This window comes from Misgurnus anguillicaudatus, chromosome 24, assembly GCF_027580225.2.
Source record: "Misgurnus anguillicaudatus chromosome 24, ASM2758022v2, whole genome shotgun sequence".
NCBI lineage: Eukaryota > Metazoa > Chordata > Actinopteri > Cypriniformes > Cobitidae > Misgurnus > Misgurnus anguillicaudatus.
This window is the reverse complement of record NC_073360.2, coordinates 7,700,727-7,711,765: the sequence shown is the minus strand read 5'-3', so window position 1 is coordinate 7,711,765 and position 11,039 is coordinate 7,700,727.

Below are 11,039 nucleotides of genomic sequence, written 5' to 3'. Positions count from 1 at the left end.
ACTAAAGTGGTGATGTTGAGCAGTTGGCCACATCCAGTAAAATGAATGGGTCTCTATGGGCATCTGCTGGTCAAAATGATTTATTTCCTAAACTGTAACCATAAAACTCTTTTTTCTAAACACTTAATGGCCAAATTCAACACATAACATCTAGATCAATCTCTAAAAACAATTTAAATCAAATTTAGATAATAATTTATGTGAATTGTCATAACAAAATTGATATTTTTCAGGCAAGCTAATGGTGTAGTTGAGGAATTGAGTGGTAAACAGGTAAAAAGTACTTTATATCTCCCAAAACACAGCATTAATGTATGGATGGGAAGTAAATGAAAAAAAAATCATATATTATTTGTATTATTAAAAATGTATATATTTTTTGTAATCACTCTTTTAATTTCTAGGGTCATTTTACCCCAAAGGAACTCAGGAAAATAGGGGCTTATGAGGGTTAAAAAGGTCCTAATATTAACCATTTAGTAAAAGATAAATTATGACATTTGATTTCAGTTATGTATCTGTAAGGTACTAATATGGACTCTTAAAGAGATAGCTCACCCAAAAATGAAAATTGTCAGCATTTACTATGCATTTGTCAATTGTTACGAACCTGCATACATTTTTGTCTGATGAACACAAAGGAAGATATTTTGAGAAATGTTTGTAACCAAACCATTCATGGACCCCAATCACTTTCATAGTAGGAAAAATAATACTATGAAAGTAAACGGAGTCCACGAACGGTTTGGTTACAAACATTTCTCAAAATATTTTCCTTTGTGTTTGTAACAACATGAGGGTGAGTAAATGATAACAGAATTTTCATTTTTGGGTGAACTATCCTTTTAAGGATGTGTATGTTTTGAAGGGGTACAGCTTTTGTACCTTTTTCTGCAAGTGCACAAGCTAATCAATGTTAGCTTTATGTTTCGTGATGATTTCAAACACCAGACTCAACCATTGTCTTTACATAAATCCACTTTTTAGCACTGTGGCCTAGAGAGGAAACATTTACCAAGAAAGTTTTTCTCCTTTATGTTTTATTTGTTATCTCTACGCCAAGAGTGACTTCAGAATGCTCACAGACCATAAACCTCTTATTTTCCATGAACTAAACACTAGAAATGCCAGACTTTACTCATGCTCGCCTATTGTCTGTATGAGCAGACCTGCAGCACACCATTGTGTTAGCAGTGCAAAAGGTTGTGGGTTCGATTCCCAGGCAATGCACTGTACTGTGAGTCACTTTAAATAAAAGTGTCTGCCAAATGTATGAATGTAATTCAAGATGAAGGTCACAGTCTCCTCGCTGTCCTGACATTTACAGTGCGAGAAAGCCCTACATTAAAACAATATGTTGAATATAAAAGCAAGCATGTTAAGAGTTGTCAAACGTTTCACAATTCGTGACGATAAGCTATGAAATCAAAACATGGCGTTTGAGTTAAGTGAGACATTGTCTTGGAAGGTTTTCTAGACGTTTCCTCTCCGTGTGGTATGTCAGACTGGATCAGGACAGAGAAGTGATGTGGTTTCTTTGAACATGTTTTATTCTAATTACGACAGTACCGTATTATATCTGGCCAACGGACTCCACTCGAATACAAAGATTTATCCACTGGTGTTGTTGGGCAAGAGATTTTGAGAGAGAACAATGAAACATGTGTTTTGAATTTATTGAATCTGACTGTAATGATCCAGAACATGAATAGTTTTCTGACGGACCATCTGTTGGCACTTAATGGCCGCAGTTCAAACTGGCCAAACATTGCTGCATTAGGGTAAGGTTATACTTTACTATTTTATAACATGAAAACATCTTTAAACTGTGTCTCACCAATACAGAGAGCAGTGTTATGGAAACCGGTTAAGAGTTTGTGTCTGGTGCTTCATCACAATGTTTTTCACTGTCTTGACCTGTCACGATACAGAAGTCTGGTCAGTGTCTGATCTTTAAACTTCAGATGTTCTCTCATGTCCTGTCTATCGGTTATTAAGAATCATTTGGTTGTTCTTTTAAACGTATTGTGTCTTTCAACACTTGAGATAATTTGTTAATTCATTAATATCAAGATGATTTCTTGCAAACCCATGAAAAAAACCTACACTTTTAATTTGCATAATCAAGGTCATTTCAGCTTAGTAGTGATTGTTGTAACTTATTGTAAACACGATTTGTATTGCTTATGAATTAAATTGCTTAAATCATTGTGATATTTTATGTGTACTGTGTAATTATAGTTTAGGAGTTTTAAAGGGTACATTTCACAAGACTTTTGTAAGTCTTTGGTGTCACCAGAGTACATATGTAAAGTTTTAGCTCAGAATATCATATAGATAATTTATTATAGCATGTTAACATTGTAACTTATGTGTGAGCAAAAATGTGCCATTTTTGTGTGTGTCCTTTAAAATTCAAATGAGCTGATCTCTGTACAAAATGACAGTGCTGTGGTTGGATAGTGCAGATTAAGGTGTGGAATTATCCCCTTCTGACATCACAAGGGGAGCCAAATTTGAATGACCTATTACAGTACAGTACAGTAATAAAGTGACCAGTTGCAAGACTGATAATATTGTTGACATTATAAAGCAAATAATTAACAGATGAAATAAGTGAAAAGCTTTGTAATATGCCATGATTGCTTATAAATGCCAGTGTTTACTGATTGTTAAAAAACATTTCTCATGCAATATATAGCAGTAGATATAATGAATTCACATGAGAATTAAGGGTACAATGAGACAGACTGCCTCTTTTTCTAAAGCTGTACCTTAGCTTGTATAAGTTTAAGCAATACAAACATGCAATACTAAATTGTATATTTTAAAAAAGTAGAAAAACTTGAGGTAATGGTGGTTAATTCTAATGCAGACACCAGATGTCACCAGAGAGCCAAATATCATATTTAAATTGCTTAAATCATTGTGATATTTTATTTAATATCTATGTTTCCAGTGTACTGTGTAATATAGTTTATGAATTTTTAAAGGGTAAATTTCACAAGACTTTTTTAAAATGTTAAATAAATATTTAGTGTCCCCAGAGTTAGTATGTGAACTTGTAGCTTAAAAAACCATATAGATGATTTATTACAGCATGTTAAAACTTATAGGTGTGAGCAAAAATGTGGCGTTTTTTGGTGAGTCCTTTAAAATTCCAATGAGCTGATCTCTGTACTAAATGGCAGTGCTGTGGTTGGATAGTGCAGGAAAAGGGGTGGTATTATCCTCTTCTGACATCACAAGGGGAGCCAAAAATCAATTACCTATTTTTTGTCATGCTTGCAGAGAATGGTTTACCAAAACTAAGTTACTGGGTTGATCTTTTTCACATTTTCTACACTGTAAAAAAATTCCGTAGAAATTTGCAGCTGGGTTGCCGGTAACTTACCGTAGATTTAAATTTATGTTTTTACTGGCAACCTTTTGTTCAAAGTTAAATGAACATTAAACATTTACAAGTCTTTGTCTTTACAGAATAAAACTAGAAAAACAGCATCAAGCAAACATTCTGGGAAACAAAATCTGAAGCACAAAACAGAAAAAGTTTGATGATGATTTCTGGTTCCCAGAATGCTTTGCATGAGGCTGTTATTGTATTGTTTTATTCTGTAAAGATAAAGACTTGTTAATATTTAAAATTTATTCAACTTTGAACAAACTCTTGCCAGTAAATAACATAAATTTAAATATACAGTAATTTACCTTAGCTTGTATAAGTTTAAGCAATACAAACATACAATAGTAAATTGTTTATTTTTAAAAGGTAGAAAAACTTAAAGTAATGATAGACAATGTGTCTATCAGTACTAATGCAGACACAAGATGTCACCAGAGAGCCAAATATCATATCAAACTCATTCTGAAATGGAGATTAACATTATAGGGGAAGTTGCCTAGACTAGATTTAGATTAAGCCTTGGCCTTAGTTAAATTATGATTTTAAGTAGTTTTTATGAACATACCTTAAAAAAACATTACTGATGTCCAGTTTTGAGATGAAACAATACAGCTATATTTTTAGATATGTGAGTGCAAGCTGTGTTTTTTTGTTAACCTCCTAAGACCTGAGCTTTGGTTTGTCATAAAGCAGTTTAATTGTCCATGTTTGTGTACAACAGGTTCCAGTTACACAGAATTAAGTATTATGATGCAAAAAAGTCCACGTTTGTGTACAACAGGTTCCAGTTTCACAGAATTAAGTATTATAATGCGCAAAAAAAAAGGTCTTAAGAGGTTAAAGGTATATTTCATCCTCACTGTATTACAAACCCGCATAAATGTCTTTGTTCTGATGAACACAAGGGAAGATATTTTGAGAAATGTTTGTAACCAAACCATTCGTGTACCCCATTAACTTCAATAGTATTCTTTTTACCAATTTAAACGTTTGTTTCCATGCACATTTTATAAACAAAACATCAAGTGCAATTGTCTCCTGATGATGGGATCACATCACCCCTTTCAATCTGATTAGAAATTTCCCTCAGATCAACCTAAATCGTACTGATTAAGGTGTTTACATGAAGGCATTTCAATCCTATTGAGCCATCAAACTGATTACAAACTGATTATTTGTTTGCATGTAAACAAAGCTGGTGAAGAAGTCATACAATTACTTTGATACCACAATCTGAGAAAATGTTTATACCTGTCTGTGGAGTGATTTCAGAAGCCTGCCCCTGTCTAGATCTCTTGTCCTGTCAGTGGAGGAGAGGAGAGGGAGCATTCGGCCCATTCCCGTGGTACATACTTGGTGTGAAAACCTACCTGAACTTACCCATTGCGGTGATACCAGCTGAGGCCGGGTTAGGCCCAACGAGCAGCAGCCTCGACCCGTACTTCCATCTGCCCTTGTTTCGAAGCCAAGAGGCGGTGTATCTCTCCCCATATATTCACTGAAGCCAAATACATCTGTGAAGGAATTCTGTGTGTCTGTCTGCTACCAGTTCTGCAGGTCCGAGCCTAAGGCTCTGTGTCGTCGAGGGAGTATTTTCTACAGTTGGAAGTTACCGTGTCGAGTGTCTCTTTCTAAGAAGTCTGTCCTGGTGAGGAAGGCTACAAGTGTCATGGCAAATAAGTCTTCTCTAGTCCCCCAAGCTTTGCAGAGCTAAAGCCGGTGTCCATCTATCGGAGGGTCTGTGAGTTGTACCCATTTCCAGCTATACGTTCTGTGTACCCCCCTGTACGCCCAAAGCTAAGAGCTAGTGTATTGCCCTGTATACTGACCTGTACATCCAAAGTCGAGACCCAGTGTGCCTCTCTGTATACTCACCTCTCCGCCCAAAGCTAAGAGCCAGTGTATTGTCCCTGTATACTCACCTACACGTCCAAAGTCGAGACCCAGTGTGCCTTTTGTATACTCACCTGCCAAAAGCTAAGAGCCAGTGTATTGTCCCTGTATACTCACCTGTATGCCCAAAGTCAAGACCCAGTGTGCCTTTTATATACTCACCTGTCCGCCCAAAGCTAAGACCCAGCATACTGCCCCGTATACTTACCTGTACGCCCAAAGCTAAAAGCTAGTGTACTGCCCTGTATGTCAACCTGTACGCCCAAAGTCTAGCCCAGTGTACCTCCCTCTATACTCACTTGTATGCCCAAAATCAAGACCCAGTGTACTCCTCTGTATACTCACCTGTACGCCCAAAGTCAAGATCCAGTGTATTTGCTTGCATACTTACCCGTACGACGAAAGTCAAGAATCCAGTGCACCTACCTGTATACTTACTGGCACGTCCATCATACTTGGCCCAGTTGCTCTTCATATACTTACCTGTGTAGACCTACCTGTGAGCCCTGTGACAGAGTCAGAAGCGACTCGGAACTGACGCTCTCTGGCCCCGAGAGCTTGATTTTAGATACCTGTAACAGGTCGGAGCGGACCACAGATGTTGTGAGTCTCGCCCCTCCCTAGTTTCCACCTCGAGGAGGTCCCAAGAACACCCCAATAACCAGACACACGAGAGAAGGTAAGTATAATTAAAACAAACTTTATTTAAATTATTTAAAAGGTAATCAGGGGAGGGGAAGGGAAATCTAAAATCTATCTCTCAGGTCCAGAGAGTGACAGTCCGAGTCGCTTCTGACTCTGTCACGGGGCTCTCAGGTAAGTCTTTAGACAATTTGTGTCTTTTCCCTCACGTGACTTAACCGGGTTATTCACAGCGGTGTCTCCTGTGTTTGTCCTGCAGGGAAACTGGCGGTGGGGCTCTTCTCGTTCCTGCACGTTCAGAAGGGAAAAGGGTAAGTGACAATTTTGGAGTAGATGTGGGGCGTACCTGACGCTGTTCGCCACGTGATCCGGGGCCCGCTGTTGGGGACACTTGGAAGACCTCACTTCGGTGTGTGGGTAAGTATGCAAGAAAGAAGACACACAATCACAACTTCACTCGTCCAAGTAAGTCTTACAGGTGGGGTTCACAGATGGATCTACAAGGGCAATACACTAGTACTTTACTCGGGGCGTTCAGATAAAAGTACAGGAGGACCACTGGGGCTTCACTCTGGGCGTACAGGTAAGTATACAAGGGCTATCCGCTGGCTATTACTTTTGGGAGTACTGACAAGTATACAAGTGCAGCTGGAGTCCAACTTCGGACATACAGGTAAGTATACAAGGGCTATACGCTGGCTCTTAGCTGTGGGCGTACAGAAGGGCATACAAGGGCAACTGGAGTTGGACATCGGGCATACAGGTAAGTATACAAGGGCTATATGCTGGCTCTAAGCTGTGGGCGTACAGAAGGGCATACAAGGGCTATGGAATGGATACAACTCACAGACTCTCGACGACGTGGACGATGGGCTTTAGCCCTTTAGAGCTCGGGGGACTGGAGAGGATAGATTCGTCGCGACACCTGTAGTCCTCTTCGCTGGGGTTGACTTCCCGGGCCAACACTCCACACGGTCACCTCCAACCGTGAAAATACTCCCTCGACGACACAGAGCTTTAAACTCTGACCTGTAGAACTGGTAACAACAGACAGAATTCCTTTGCAAATTTACTCAGCTTCAGTGCATAAATGGGGAAAGACACACCACCTCTCGAATTTGAACAGGGGTAGATGGAAATGCAGATTGATGTTGCTGCGCGTTGGGCCCACCACGGCCTCAGCTGGCGTCACTACGCTGGGTGAATTCAGGTAGGGTTGTGCCACCGAGTATGTACCTCAGGAATGACTTGAACGCTTCCCTCTCCTCTCTTCCGGACAACGGACCAGAGATCTAGACAGGGGCAAACCTCTGAAATCACCCCACAAACAGGTAATCATACACAAGGGCTACACAGCTGGATTTTCATATAGCAGCCAATACTTCCCTCTGTCGACGTCCCCTACAATATGCACACTGTTCCTTACTTGTTTTTGTTGACGCGCCACCACTCGGTGAAGTAGGGGTCCAGGGCCACAAGCGGGCATGTATATGAAAAGCGGTCGTCCCACAACACCAGTGCACGTTCTTCTCCACAGGGTTTCTCTCCCAGCCTAAAGGGTGATTTCTGACAACATGACACAGCACGACACTGCAGACTCCAAGTGTACACACAGCAAAGGAAAGGACTCACCCACTGCACTCCAAACACTCACAGTGAATTAAGGTCAGAACCACATAGGGCCGGGGAATAGTTCCTGGACGTTGGGGGCACCGATGCAGCGGACGGCCAGAGGAAACTTCACAGCCAAGACAAGGCAACGGACTCCTTCCTTGCTGTTCCCGGCTCACCCACCAATCCTTTTACAGTGGGGCCGCTTACACACTGGTCACAACTCACAAGAGGTATACGGATATTCCACACTTTCCAAGTAACTTTTGACTATTTCTGTGTACTCATGGTTTCGTTAACACTGAATCTTTACGCTTCTTCCTTACTTTTGGTTCCGCCCTTTCACAGTCACTCCATGATATACCCTTTCCCCTTCACTACTTACCTTTTTAAATAATTTAAATAAAGATTGTTTTAATTTACTTATTCTCCTTGTGTGTCTGGTCATTGGGGTGTTTTTGGGACCTCCTCGAGGTGGAAACTAGGGAGGGGCGAGACTCACGACATTGGTGGTCCGCTCCGACCTGTGACACAGCCATCTTTGATCCGGTCTCACTGTTAGACATAGGACCATGATCACAGAAATCGCGATAGCAATCTTTAGCTTGGGACAGCCAAAATTTGACAGGTCAGGTGTGCGCTAATAGAAAAATAATGCATAATAGTGAAACGGTTCTCAACCAATCAGATTAAAGCATTCAGCAGCCCTGTGGTATAACTTAGGGGGCAGTGTTTATGCATTGACCTTAATACACTGATGTGTGCATTCAGATTAACCACTGTCTCTGCACCCATCTGCAGTACTTCCACTCTTATCTACAGTATGTGCCCTTTACAAACCTAAGATTGGTAATTGAGCAACATCTACTGGTCAGTAAGTATGATCACAAAGAGTTATAAAATCAACTTTTGTATGGAGCTAAAACTGTGTCAAAACTAAACAAAAAAACACAGCGTTTTGCAAACAAATGCAACCTTTTTTTGCTGACAAAATTCAAACAAAAAGAAAGCCTATTGCAAATAACAGTGGCACATTGTCATTGTTTAAATGACTAATGATATGGTGTGTTGACTCTCCACATTGTCCATATATATTACGTATTTCTATCAAAGTGCACATTCTATTTTTACACCTCTATTTGTTACTTCAGGGCATATTATTTACTTGGATATTGAGTTCTACCTTTCAGAATAATCACAGCAACCTCAGTTGAGTAAGCATAGTTTAGAAGTTAGTCCTCTACCCACAATTTCTATATCTCAAGGTGAGGGAAATGAATTATTAAACCCAGCAATGGAGTCACATTTTAAAGTGAAGAAAGTGTTTAAGAACTATTCTGACAAATTAGCTGTTTGTTAGGGCTAATCAATCTTACTTTGTAGATTCAAATTAGACCAGTCTACCTTACAGCTTACTAGAGAAATAAAAACTTTAAAGTCTCCCTGTAGTCAATAATTTTATTAGTTAAAACTCATCTTTGAGCATCATAATAGCATAAATAAAAGTTTTATCTTTCACATTAATTTCTTCATGCTTTAAAAGATCTTGAATGTAACTCTACACCCTTGCCTCATTTACTACATGCAGCCCTATGAATATGCAAATTAGTCCCCGCCATCACTCTTTCTCACCACCTTAGACCATGGATATATTAAGGGCCCTATTTTAATGATCTAAGCGCATTGTCTAAAGCGCACAGGGCAATGTCTAAATGGGCGTGTCCGAATACACTTTTGCTAATTTAATGGCGGGAAAAATGGTTTGTGCGCCGAGGGCATGGTCGAAAAGGGTTGGTCCTATTTTTTTAATGAGTAATGGGAGTATTTTGGGCATAATGTGCAATAAACCAATGAGAGTCTCAGCTCTCATCCTCTTTAAAAGCCAGTTGCGCTGGCGCTATGTCTAATCCCTATTTATATGACGGACTTTGTAAACTGAAAAACTAAGCGGAGGAAGAAGATCCCCAGTTTAAGATTAATTTTAAATAATTGTGTTGTTTTTCACTTGTATTGAAATTGTTATTTTTTTATTAAAACCTTAAAAACCCGTATTCTTTTAGTCATGGAAGTAAAAATAGCAGGCTTTTAATTGCTTTAAATGTATGGCAGTCAAATATCATCAAAAAATATTATACAAGTATGTAGAAAATGTTTGTACTCTAAAAATACTTTTATTTGTAACAAACAGGAGATAAAGAATTTACAAACGGCTCTCCGCATGTTTCAGCACTTGGACAGCGTCATAAGTTTGTTTTAAGCATTACTTTAAAATGTTTCTCATCTCACCATATCCACAGGTACAGAGTCATCATAAACAATAAATCCGTGAGGTAGCATTTAAAAACAGATGCATTTGTTTAAAGCAAAGCATTTATTTACTTAGGCTACAGGTGAAGCAGCTCTTTGCGCATTCTTACGTCTCATAATTAGTTCTCTTTTATGTCCAAGTGACTCAATAATAATCTTTTACATTCAATCGTTTAATCTTTCATATTAATAACGTTTTTGTGCTGCTGCGCATTCATGTACTTTGTGATAAGCAAACCCGCGTTGTCGTCCCGTTTATAGTCGCATATTACTAATGCGCTCTTTAAATAACAAAATACATATTGCGCCATTGACTTTAAAGCAGGTTTTTGTTGGTCAATGGCGAAGTCTATTTTAGTTGCCTCCAAATAGCAACGCGCCAACAATGCGCCTGAACACACCTCGTTTTCAGACCAGAACGCCCATGGGCACAAAAGGGAGTGCAAATGCATTTGCTATTTAAACAACGTGGCGCTAAACGTGAAAATTATAATTGGGCAGGGTGGAAACTAGCAAAAGACACTTGCGTCACGCATTGCACTGCATTGCGCAAAGTGTAAGATAGAGCCCTAAGAGTTTGGTTCCAAAACGCAATAAACCGAGTCCTGCTCAATTTTCGTTGACTTCGAGTAAAATAATGGAAAGTTTTTCATAAGATCCCCCACAGTCAGTATGTGTTAGCATGACAGAAACTTAATGCTGTCTTGTGAGAACAAGCAACAGCCGGCATTTCTCTGTCTCCGGAGTGCCTCTCGCGTAAATTATTAGATTTTGGTGGCTTACGTTTATTCCCCGCCACAGAAAACCACCACAGGTTTATCAATGCCATCAAAAGTTTTATTTTGTTTTTGTTTGTTTGTTGATCATGAAGTACAAAGTTGATGAGGAAAACTAGGATTGCGTGTGTATTCAACACGCCGCCATTAATGTTTACAATGAGTGGAATGGTGCGCTGTGATTGCTTGAGCGGATTTATTGCATTCTGCAGAGAAGGAAGAGTGCCGTTTGTCACAGTTTGGAAAAAAGGGAGAAAAAATGACAGAATAACACGTCGGATATTGGATTTTGTTAAAAAATGTTATTTAACACGTTAAATAAAAATAATTTTAATTAACATGTGTTTCCTGGGTTCAAACCCATGACCTTTTGCGCTGCTAATACAATGTGCTATACAGAAGCACAG